Here is a 13,101-nt window from a genome sequence, read left to right as displayed (position 1 = left end):
ACAGTGACTCGGTACTTGGTACTGCAGTGGAGTTGACACAGAGTGACTTTTTTAAAAAAAGGGGATCTGAAGCGTGTTGATCAGGGACCAATGTGCGGCTCCCCTCCAGCAAATGGACAAGATTGAAAGCACTGTTTGCTCCCATCGAATGCAGCTGGGCAGGGAAATCAGAAAGTTGCACAGTCAAGGGATTTCTGGGCCCAGTCCAGGGTAACTGGCAAGCCAGGGCATATGCAAAACTAAGAGTTTAAGACCATGTCAATTTTGAGAGCAGTGGGCTGGGAATTAGATGAGAAAGAGCTCAGAGCTTGAGATTATTTACAGCCAGGTAGAACCCCCTTCCTAGCAGAGTTCAAACATCTGGGAAGGAAGGATGTACCCAGTCCCTACTTCCTGCAGGATTGCAAGCACTGTATCCAATGAGGAAGCTCTGCAGAATAGTCAGGCCAGGCTCAAGAATCCCCTGCAAGGTGCGTTTCCACAGGAGACAGACAAGAAGAAAAATTCCAAAAGGGCACATTTTGAACTTTTCTCAGGGAAACAAAATATACTGGTTCCTAGGGCCCTATTTCACTGAGGCCAGCAGGGCAGGGAGACCAGAAATCGGTGCAGCAAGGGGTAATCAGGACCCTGTCCAGTCTCTGTTCTCACACAGAACTGCCATCAGTACGAAGCAGGAAAAAGCTAGTTCCTCGCTTGAAATGGACAGGTTGAAATCAGAAACTATACATTATTGGAAATAAGTCGGGACAGACCAAGACAGGTGGCACAGGGTAAGGGGACAACATCCACAATTTTAACAGAAGACTGAACAGCACTTTCCAAGACAGACCCAGGGGTCCCACCTTCCTGCTTGCAATAGAAGTCCCCTCTAGAGGCAGGTGAAGGTGGTACATATGGTGCTGCCAGATGTTGAATGACCCACCTGTGGACCTTGAGCTAATAAAAAGGCAGAGGCAGATCCAGAAGAAAACAGAAGGCAAACCCCAAACTCCATGTGAGATGAATTCCACCTCCGTCTTCTTCAGTAATTGCATTATTTTTTCTCTTGTATAGACGTGTAACACTTTTTCTTTTTCTTCAATTGTATTCTAACTAATTGATCATTGTTGTCTTTTATTTTTTATTCTTTTCATTTGTATATTTATATTATTTTATTTCAAATCTCACATTGTACCCTTCCCTTGTCTTACTCCGTTTTGCCTTATTCCTTCCCTGTCTTAGTTTTATTTTAAATTATATTTTCCCCCTTTCTATGCCTTATTCTTGTTCCATACTCTTATTATTTTTCCTCCCTCTACCTCTCAAAATTGTTTTTCTTTCCTTTAGTCAACTCACATTCTTTTTCCCTTTCTTATAATACTCTTATTTTTGTCTACCTGCATTAATCATTTCTTGTTTGGCATGGATATCAAGGTTATTGTTGTTTCTCCTCAATTTTATTCCTATTTTTTTCACTGTATATTTTATTGGTTACTCTCCCCCTGTCTTACTCCATTTTGCCTTCTGCCTGACCTTCCTTATTTCAGTTTGGAATTTTATTTCTTCTCTTTTGTAGCGTGAATTCTATTCTTTACTCATAATTTCTACTCCACCTATCCTCTCAAAATCTTTTTTCTTTACTTTAGAAATCTCATATTCTTTTTCTCTTTCTTATAATATTCTTATTCTCTTTCCACTTTAATTGATCTTTGCTCATCTGTCATTGTTATTGACCCCTTGAGTATTTGTCTTCAATTTTGTTCTTATTGGTTGATGACTTTTTTAAAATTTCATTTCAAACCTCAAATTATGCTCTTCTTTTTTACCCTATTTTGTCAACTCCCTTCCCTTTTTCTAGTTATTTCTTAAACTTTGTTTTTTTCCTTTTTTGTCTTATTTCTATTCCCTACACTTATTATTTCTCTTCCAATTTGCTCTTAAAATAATTTTCCTTTCCTTTAGTAATCTCATATTCTTTTTTTATCTTGTAATATTTTTAATTTCTCTCTACCTTTATTAATCTTTGCACATTTTCTGTTGATATTGCTGAGGTTGTAGGGGAGTATTTTTGCTGGCATGGATTTGATTTCTGAGTAGTTTTGCTTTGTTCTGTCAGCACCTGTATAATACTACAAGACATGGTGGGGGTTATGACTCTCAATCAGCCAGCCAGAGGGGAGAACCAACCGATCAGTAAGCCATCAATAATCAAAGCCCAAGTAAAACAAGAGAGCCTACATAAACTGAATAAAGGGTATCCCTAGAGCATCCAGATCAGGAGATCAAAAAGACTGTACCACTGTGTCTCACAGAACTGCTACCACAGAAGGCCACCCTATGGAAACAGGGAATCAAAATGAAACAATCTGGTATGCAGAAACAAACAAAATAAGTCACCTAAAATGGGGAGACAAAGAAACAGACCCAATCAGAAGAAAAAGATGAATTCCCAGGAAAAAAAAAGCTAAAAGAAATTAATGCAAGTAATCTCAGACAGAGTTCAAAACAATGGTTATAAAGATGTTCAAGGAACTTAGTGAAAACTATACGAAACTATATGGGAGCTGCAAAGAACATAGTGGGAACTACATCAGCATGAAAAAGGATGTACAAACTATGAAGAAGAATGAGGAGCAAATGAAGAATACATTATTTGAAATAAAGAATACATTAGAAGGAATTAAAAGCAGTCTCGATGAATCAGAGGATTGTTTCAGTGAGCTGGAAGACATGGTAGAAAGAAACACCCAGTCAGAGCAAAAAGGACTCAAACAGAATGAGGATAGTTTAAGGGAGCTTCCGGAGAAAATGAAATATAACAACTTTTGCATCATAGGAATACCAGAAGAAGAAGAAAAGGAGCAAGGGATAGAAAACCTGTTATATAAAATAATGACAGGAAACTTCTCTACCTTGGCGAGGAAAAAATCATGCAAGTTCAGAAAGCACAAAAGGTCCCAATCAAGATAAACCCAAAGAGATCCACTCTAGGAAACCTCATAATTAAAATGACAAAATTTAAAGACAAAGAGAGACTCTTAAATGCAGCAATGGAGAAACAGCTAGTAACATACAAGGGAGCTCTGATTAGTCTATAGGCTGATTTTTCGAGGGAAACATTATAAGCCAGAAGGGATTGACACAAAATATTCCAAGTATTAAAAATCAAGGAGCTGCAACCAAGACTACTCTATCCAGCAAGTCTCTCATTTAAAATGGAAGGTGAAATAAAGAGCTTACCAGACAAAAGAAGGGTAAAGCACTACATATTCATCAAGCCAGCTGTGCAAAAGATGATAAAGGGACTGCTTTAGGAAGTAGAATAAAAAGAGAGAGAGCACGCTCAAAAGAGAGAACACGGGTACAATGGGAAAAAATGATAATGAAAAGTGCCTGTCAAAAATAACCTTAAATGTAAATGGATTAAAAGCTCCAATCAAAAGGCATATGGTAACTGAGTGAATAAGAAAAGACAATCTGCATACAAGAGACCCATCTCAGAACAGAAGACATAGACAGGCTTAAAATGAAGAGATGGAAAAAATATTCCATACAAATAGACGTGGAAAAAGCCTGGGGTAGCAATAATTATAGCAGACAACATAGGCTTCAGCAAAGGCCATAACAAGAGAGAAAGAATACTTAAGGGAGTTGTCCAAAAAGAGGATATAACTCCTGTAAACATATAAGCACTCAACATAGGAATACCTAAGCACATAAGGAAAATCTAAAAGGACTTTAAGAAGGAGATCAACAGCAGTACAGTCATTTTAGGGGATTTTAACACCCTATTATCAAAAATGGATAGATTTTCCAAGTAAAAAATCAACAAGGATATTGCGACATTGAACACTTTAGATCAAATGAACTTAATTGATATTTATGGACAATTCACTGCAAAGAAGCAAAGTATACATTCTTTTCAAATACACATGGATCAATTTTCAATGACAGACCACATAGTAGGACACGATTCAAGCCTTAATAAATTCACGAAAATTGAAATCATATCAAACAATTTCTCAGGTCACAATGGCTTGAAACTAGAAACCAACCTCAAGGAAAAAACTCAAAACATTCAAATATGTGGAGACTAAATAGCATGTTATTAAATAATGAATGTGTTAACAATCACATAAAGAAAAACAAAAACAAAAAGGATCTGGAAACAATGAAAATGAACACACAACAACAACCCAAAACCTATGGAACACAGTGAAGGCAGTACTGAAAGGGAAGTTAATAGTAATACAGGCCTTTGAGACAGAAAAGTCTCAAATAACAACATAACCTTACATCTAAAAGAACTGGAGAAACAACAACTAGCAAAGCCCAGAGCAAGTGGAAGGAAATAATCAAGATCAGAGAAGAATTAAATAACATAGAGACTAAAAAAACTATCCAAACAATGAATCCAGGAGCTGGTTCTTTGAAAAGTTAAACAAAATTAACACACCTTTAACCAAATTCATCAAGAAAAAAAGAGAGAGGACCCAAATAAATAAAATCAGAAATGAAATAGAAGTAACAACCAATACCACAGAAATATAAAGGATTGTAAGAAATTAGTATGAACAACTATATGCCAAAAAACTGGAAAACCCAGGAAAAATGGACAAATTTCTGGAAATATACAATCTCTCAAAATTGAATCAATAACAGGTAGAAAGCCTGAACAGACCAATAACAAGTAGCTAAATTGAAGCAGTAATTAATAAAAAACACTCCCATCACAAAAACCCTGGACCAGATGGTTTCACAGGGGAATTTAACCAAACATTCAAAGAAGAACTAACACCTATCTTTCTCAAACTATTCCAAAAAATTCAAGAAGGAAGATTCCCAAATTTTTTCTACAAGGCTAGTCTTATTTAATTCCAAAACCAGGTAAAGACAAAACAAAGAAGGAAATTTAGAGGCCAAAACCTCTGATAAACATGGATGCTGAAATCCTCAATAAAATGTTGGCAAATTGGATCCAGCAATACATTAGACAGGTCGTACACAATGATCAAAAACAATTTATCCTAAGGTTGCAAAAATGGTAACATTCACAAGTCAATAAATGTAATACATCAAATAAACAAGATGAAAGGCAAAAGTCATATGATCCTATCAATAGATGATGAAAAAGCACCTATTGACAAAATCCAGCACCCATTTATGATAAAAACACTCAAAAAAGTGGGAATAAAAAGAGCATACCACTACATAATAAATGCCATATACAAGAAAGCAACTGCCAACATCATAGTCAATGGGCAAATAAGTAAAGCATTTCCCTTAAGATAAGGAATAAGACAAAGGGGCCCACTTTCACCACTCTTATCTAACATAGTACTGGATATTCTAGCCACAGTGATTAGACAAGAAAAAGAGGTAAAAGTCATCTCAACTGGAAAGGAGGAAGTAAAACTGTCATTATTTGCAAATGACAGGATAGTGTACATAGAAAACCATAAGTTTCCACAAAAAAACTAGTCAAAATAATAAATGAATTAGGCAAAATAGCAGGATACAAAGTCAATATTCAGAAATTGATGGCATTCATCTACACCAATAATGAATTACCAGAAAGAGAAATTAAGAAAAAAATCACATTTACTTTAACAACCAAAAATATAAAGTTCCTAGGAATAAATTTAACTAAAGATGTAAAAGACCTATATTCAGAAAATTATAGAACACTGAAGAAAGAAACTGAGGAAGATACAAACATATACTGTGTCCATGATTGGAATAACAACATCATTAAAATGTCCATATTACCCAAAACACTCTACAGATTCAATGCAGTTCCTATTAAAATACCAACAGCATATTTCACAGATCTAGAACAAATTTTCCAAAAATGTATATGGCACCAAAAATATCCCAAATAGCTTCAGCAATCTTGGGAAAGAGAAACAAATTTGGAAGGATCACAATATCTGACACCAAAGTACACTACAAGACCATTGTAATCAAGACAGTCTGGTACTGGCATAAGAACATACACATAGATAAATGGAACAGAATAGAGAGCCCAGAAATAAACCTATGCCACTGTAGTCAATTAATATTAGACAAAGGGGGCATGAGCATACAATGGAGTAAAGATAGTCTCTTCAATAAATGGTGTTGGGAGAACTGAACTGGTATATGAAAAAAAGAAGAAAGAAGAGGAAAGAAAGAAGAAAGAAAGAAAGAAAAGAAAGAGAAACTAGGTCTCCAACTACACCATACACCAGAATAAATTCAAAATTGGTAAAGAACTTTAGTCATGGTACTATAAAAGTCCTAGCAGAAAACAGGCAGTAAAATTTCAGGTATCCTACATAGCAATATTTTTGCTTTTATATATCCTGGGGCAAGGGAAACAAAGGAAAAAATAAGCAAATAAAACCAAGTCAAATTAAAAAGTTTCTGCACAGCTAAAGAAACTATCATCAAAATGAAAAGGGAACAAAATGTATGGCAAAATTTATGTGCCAATGGTACATCAGACAAGGGTTTCATCTCCAAAATATATAAAGAACTCATATAACTCAATGCCAGGAAGACAAACAACCCAATTAAAAAATGGACAAAGGAACTGAGTAGGCACTTCTCCAAGTTGGACATACAAATGGCCCATAGACATATGAAAAAATGATAAATGACATTAGTCATCAGAGATGCAAAGAAAAACCACAATGAGATATCACCTCACATCTGCCAAAATGGCTATCATTAATAAATTAACAAACAGGTGCTGTTGAAGATGTGGAGAAAAGGGAACCCTAGTGCGCTGTTGGTGGAATTACAGACTTGTGCAGACTCTAGGGAAAACAGTATGGAATTTCCTCAAAAAATTAAAAATGGAGCTGCCTTAGGACTCAGCAATTCTACTACTGGAAATATACCTAAGAATCCTGAAACATCAACTCAAAAGAACTTATGCCCCACTATGTTCATAGCAGCACTATTTATCATAGCCAAAATTTGGAAACAGCACATCAGTAAATGAGTAGATTAAAAAACTATGGTACATTTACACAATGGAATACTACGCAGCAGAAAGAAGTAACTCCTACCTTTTGTGATAGGATAGATTGAACTGGAGACCATTATGCTAAGTAATGGTCTCCACTTATACCTGGAATCTAATGAATAAAATAAACTAACAAGTAAAACAGATCTGAGACATGGAAACATGGAATAGAGCCATAACTGTAGGAGGGGAGGAGGAAGGGGGTAATGGTGGAAGGAAGGGGAAGGGACTAGTCAAACAATGTGTATGAATGATTCATGGGCATGGACAACAGAGAGGGGACTGACTGTGGGCAAAAGAGCTCGTCAGGGTAGAGGGAGGCAAAAGGGGAAAAACTGGGACAACTTTAAGAAAATAAAAAATAAAATAAAAGTAAAAAAAAGAAAATTATTAACAAAGGACCCACTTTGGGGGTCGGAGTGGGGAAGGGAGGTGAAGAAAGGAAGGAAATGAGGGAATGAGGGAAGGAGAGAGGGAGGGGAGGGGGAAGGGGCATCTGCTCCTTGAGGAAGTAGTTTAAGAGTTTAAAATGGGGCTAACTGGTTCAGTTATTTTTCAATAATTGGCAGGTGAGAGTCTTGAGTAGCAGACATACACGTAATGGAGAGAGACTAAATTAATTAAAATAAATCAATCAGTCAGGTGAAAAGCCTGTCTTCTCACACCAGACCCTAGGAAACGAAATGTACACTTTAAATACAAGAGTCATTGAGTATTCACAGAGAGGTAAAGATCACCTCAGCTACTTGTTCCTCACCCACCAATCCCCAAATTTAAGTTAATTTTATGTCTAGTGCTGCTCTTAGCTTTATGCAATTGCACATGGGAATAAATCATTTTTTATTTAGTGGGGTTTAATTGTACTTAATAGGAATAATTTCTGGAAGAAAATGAAATGGCAGGCTGTTTATTTACATGCAAAAATCATTTAATTAACTCAAAAGAGTACATGAATACCCAGGGATACTGTTTTTGCAGAAGTTAACATTCATCACATTATTTTGTATATTTTATATGTCCTTCTGCAAAAGCCATGTAAATCCAAGCAGAAACTTTTCTTCAGTGGAAGGTATAGCTGACCTGCAAATGCTGAGGAAGCAGCAAGTAGAGACACAGAAAAATCCTTCACACCTGTTCATGCTCCGGAGGTTTAAATGTGATTGCTACTTTTTGAAGATCCCTTTAAGGCTAACCCTTCAAGATGAGCAAAAATTGCATATCTGCTATTTTCTTAACCTTGTTCTTATGGAAGTTTATGACATCTGAGGATAGAGTCATTGCTGTACAACAATTCAGAACACTGAATTGGAAGTATAAAGAACAGTGGTTTTCACTAGTAAGGGGCCTGGAAAAGGACCTGCCAGCTCACCTGTTTCAACTCATGTTACAGGTGAGAAAACTGAGGCCCAGAGAAGAAAGTGATGTAAAGGTTATAGACTTAAGCAGAATATAGCAAGTTTCTTTGATTGTTTTATGACGGGGTAGATGTATATTTATTAACACACACAGACATTCAGCAGTATGTTCATTGTAATTCTGGAAAGATATATACCAAAATTTTTAAAGTACTTTTTTTCTTTTAAATGTAGTTTTCACGTAAAAGAAGCCAAGGTGGGTAAGGATTGAGGCAGGGAGGTGGGGGTGGGTGGGGTAGGGGAAAGTGTTGTCGGGTAAATGGAGGCATATGTATGTGAAAATTTAAGAAAAAAAAAGAAATAAATACATTTAAAAAATGAAAAAATAAAATAAAAATGACCAAAAATAAGAAATACAAATAGGTAATTACAGAATAGCCACGGGGATGTAAAGTACAGTATAAGAAATGGAGTAGCCAAAGGACTTATATGAACGACCCATGGACATGAACAATTGTGCAGGGACTGCCTGAGGGAGTGGGGGGTGCTGGGTAGAAGGGGAATAAAGGGAAAAAAATTGGGACAACTGTAATAGCATAATCAATAAAATATAATTTAAAAACAAAACAAAAAAAATTTAAAATTTATTGTTTAATTTTACTTGTAGTTATTTTCTGATTGTCATAACAAATATGCATCACCTACATAATAGAGAAAGACACCCATAATATTAGCAAAGTTTAGTCAATTTAGACTGACCAACCTGATAAGGCTGCAGTGTGAATTTTGGAAAAGCAGTTTGCATGGTGGATGTTTAATATGGCCTTTGCTTGCGGCCAGCATGTCCCAGAGGGAGGAGGGAAGGCACAAGTGTTCCGCTACTCACTGTGTGGCCCACAGAATAGCAGCATGGGCATTACCCAGGAGCTTGATAGAAGTGAAGAATTTCTGAACAGCTTTGCCAGAATCTGCATTTTAGCAAGGTCTTTACCTGTTCCCTAAGCACAATACAGTTTGAGAATCACTATTCCAAACTAGAGCACAAACCCTAATTGCATCTAATCACCCACTGAATTTGAGGAGGCATAGGAAGGGAAGACATAAAATAAAGGGGGTGTTGCACATGAAACTAGGGAAATATAAATACAGTCATAGAAGACGTGTTATACTTCTAACTTAACCTATAGTATATAACTTCTCTGACAGTTTCCTCCTTTGTAAATGGCGTTAACAGTCCCTATATCTCATGAATATTTTGAGCATTAAGTGTTAAATATGTAGCAATGTACAGGACCTGTAGGAGAAAGGGCTCACTAATGCCATTTCCTTTTTTTCTTAATGTGAAGATATAGGGAGCATTTGGTGGTTTATACTCCTGTAGCAAAGAAAGGATACTAAACTACAACTGAGACATATTATGATGTTACAGGCTACAACTCTTATTTCAAGTTTAATTAAATGTCTCTAGTAGTCAGCCTAATATAAAATCTTGTAGAACTCAGACTTTGGCAAGAAGGGCTTGGAAACTTTTCATTCCTAAAAAGGAAGGTAATGATGGGTTTTAATTGAAACACAATTAGAGCTTTTGATATCAAATTAATTTTGTGTGATAGTGTTGGTCTTGGCAGAAAGTACAGAATTTATGAGATTAAAGCCCTGTGAGTATATGCATATATTCTTATAGCTTTTTATGCAAATTGAAATTCCTGCTTCACTTTACATTTCTAGAATCAAAGATTAAGGATAATAAAGATTTCTAGTTTGGCTAAATTAGTTAAGTGCATTTTATTACATCAAGTCATAATTATAAGATATACTTGGCAACTTTCTCTAACTTAAATAATTGTTACCAAGATAATAATTTTATGAAACTTGTTTGTGTACATAATATGGAAATGTGGTTCTAAATTAAAATGAAAGCATTTTCATACATTTTGAACCTGTATCTTACTTGTAAGCATTAATGTACTTATTAAGCACATGTGTTTAAACTGGCATGAACACTTAAACAAAATCTTATTTTTGTTAGTTAATAAAAATATTTTGTATTTTTGCCAATAAAAGCAACTGTTTCATTCCAAAATACTTGTTATAAAAAATTAGCAATGCATATTATTTTCAATAGAAACAATCAATATGCATCCAAAATCATTTGGAACAGCAATGTTGTTAGAATAATTACAATGAAAACATAAAACCAATAATTAAAATGATAAATATTGGCAAATACATTTCATATGCTATTATAGTACAAATTCATCTCTAGCAGAATAGATACATGTACTAAAGTTATCAGTGGAACACAGCTAGATACCAAGTACAAAACTTTTGAGGTTTATTTTCCCTTTATATAATAAAATTTTGTTTTTTATCTGAAAGTATTTTTTCTCACCTCTTCTATTTAAATAGGTAATATAATCACATAGCTCAAATTAAAAATGTAAAATTGTGTACTGTAAAATGACTTGCTCCTACCCTGGCACCACACTCACAAAATTCCTCTCCCTAAAAACAATTATAAATATAGCATTTCTTGAACTGTTTTTAAGAGCTGTGTACTGTTCTATAGCACATAAATCAATTGACTCGAGTTCATCTTTAACACAACCCTGTAGGCAGCAACTGCCATTTTGTCATTTCACAGAGGAGGAAAATTGAGGCTCTGTTGGCTTCAGTAACTTCCTCAAGTGGTAATTTACAACTAGTAGAGACAGAGCTGGGACTGGAACTCAGAATCTGGTTGCAAAGCTTATGTACTTAACTGTTAATATACTATCAATTCAAATAATGTTTCTTATTCACTAAATTCATTTGTGAATAAGAAAATTCACTAAATACATTTGAATAGTTACAAATGGTAACATTTTATGAATCTTGCCTTTTCTATCTAATTATATATTTTAGATGTTAATTAATATTATTGCTTGAAGTACTTCCTTTTTTTTTGCTTTTTTTTTTAATTTATTTACTTTTTAAATACATTTGTCTCTGCCTCCCCCCGACCTCTTTCCCTTACTCCTCCCCCCTTCCCTCCCTCAGCTCTTTCCCTTTGGTTTTGTCCATGAGTCCTTGCTATATGTTCCTTGACTTTCCCGTTCCCTTCCCTTTCCCTGCCCCCCCTTCCCTCTTGTCTCTGTTGATTTCTATTCCTTTCAGTGTTGCTGGTCATATTTTCCTTGCTACTTTGCATTGTTGGTTAGGTTCCGCTTATAGGTGAGATCATATGGCATTTGTCTTTTGCCCCCTGACTTATTTCGCTTAGCATGATGCTCTCCAGTTCCATCCATGCTGTCGCAAAGTTTAGTACTTCTTTTTTTCTTTCTGCTGCGTAGTATTCCATTGTGTATATGTACCACGATTTTTTGATCCAATCTCTACTGATGGGCATTTAGGTTGCTTCCAACACTTGACTATTGTAAATTGTGCTGCTATGAACATTGGGGTGCATAGGTTCTTTTGTATTGGCGTTTTGGTGTTCTCAGGGTCTAGTCCCAGCAGGGGAATCGCTGGATCAAAAGGCAGTTCCATTTTCAGCTTTCTGAGGAAATTCCACACTGCTTTCCATAGTGGCTGCACCAGTCTGCATTCCCACCAACAGTGGACTAGGGTTCCCTTTCTCCACAGCCTCTCCAGCACCTGTTGTTTGTGGATCTGTTTATGATGGCCATTCTGACCGGTGTGAGGTGATACCTCATGGTGGTTTTGATCTGCATTTCTCTGATGGCTAGTGATGCTGAGCATCCTTTCAAATACCTCTGGGCCCTCTGTATCTCCTCCTTAGAAAAGCATCTGCCCAGGTCCTTTGCCCATTTCTGGATTGGATCATTTGTCTTCTTGGAGTGGAGTCGAGTGAGTTCTTTATATATCTTGGAGATCAAACCTCTATCTGATGTATCATTAACAAATATATTTTCCCATACGGTTGGCTCCCTTTTCATTTTGTTGATGTTTTCTTTAGCCGTGCAGAAGCTTCTTATTTTGATGAGGTCCCACTTGTTTATTCTTTCCTTTATGTCCCTTGCTTTAGGAGACATATCAGTGAAAAAATTGGTGCGTGGGATATCTGAGTTTCCTGCCAATGTTCTCCTCTAGGACTTTGATGGTGTTGCGACTTCTATTTAAGTCTTTTATCCATCTTGAGTTTATTTTTGTGTATGGTGTCAGCTGATGATCCAATTTCAATTTTTTGCATGTAGCCATCCAGCTCTCCCAACACCATTTGTTGATGAGGCTATTATTGCTCCATTTTATGCTTCTACCCCCTTTGTCGAATATTAGATGTCCATAGAGACCTGGGCTTATTTCTGGGCTTTCTATTCTGTTCCACTGGTCTATGGGTCTGTTCTTGTGCCAGTACCAGATTGTTTTGAGTATGGTGGCTTTGCAGTAGAGTTTGATGTCCGGTATTGTGATCCCTCCTACTTTGTGTTTCTTTCTCAAAATTGCTACGGCTATTCGGGGTCGTTTAAGGTTCCATATAAATTTTTGAAATGTCTGTTCTATTTCTGTGAAATACGTCATTGGTATCTTAATAGGGATTGCGTTGAATCTATAAATTGCTTTGGATAGTATGGACATTTTGAGGATATTAATTCTTCCAATCCATGAGCATGGTATATGCTTCCATTTATTTGTGTCTTCCTTAATTCCTTTTTTCAATGTTGTATAGTTTTCTGTGTACAGGTCTTTTGTGTCTTTCGTTAAATTTATCCCCAGGTACTTTATCTTTTTTCGTGCTATATCGAATGGTAT

Source organism: Pteronotus mesoamericanus, unplaced genomic scaffold (genome assembly GCF_021234165.1).
Source record: "Pteronotus mesoamericanus isolate MK-2021 breed Mesoamerican mustached bat unplaced genomic scaffold, CSHL_Meso_final contig_59, whole genome shotgun sequence".
Taxonomy (NCBI): Eukaryota; Metazoa; Chordata; class Mammalia; order Chiroptera; family Mormoopidae; genus Pteronotus; species Pteronotus mesoamericanus.
Note: the sequence above shows the minus strand (reverse complement) of the source record.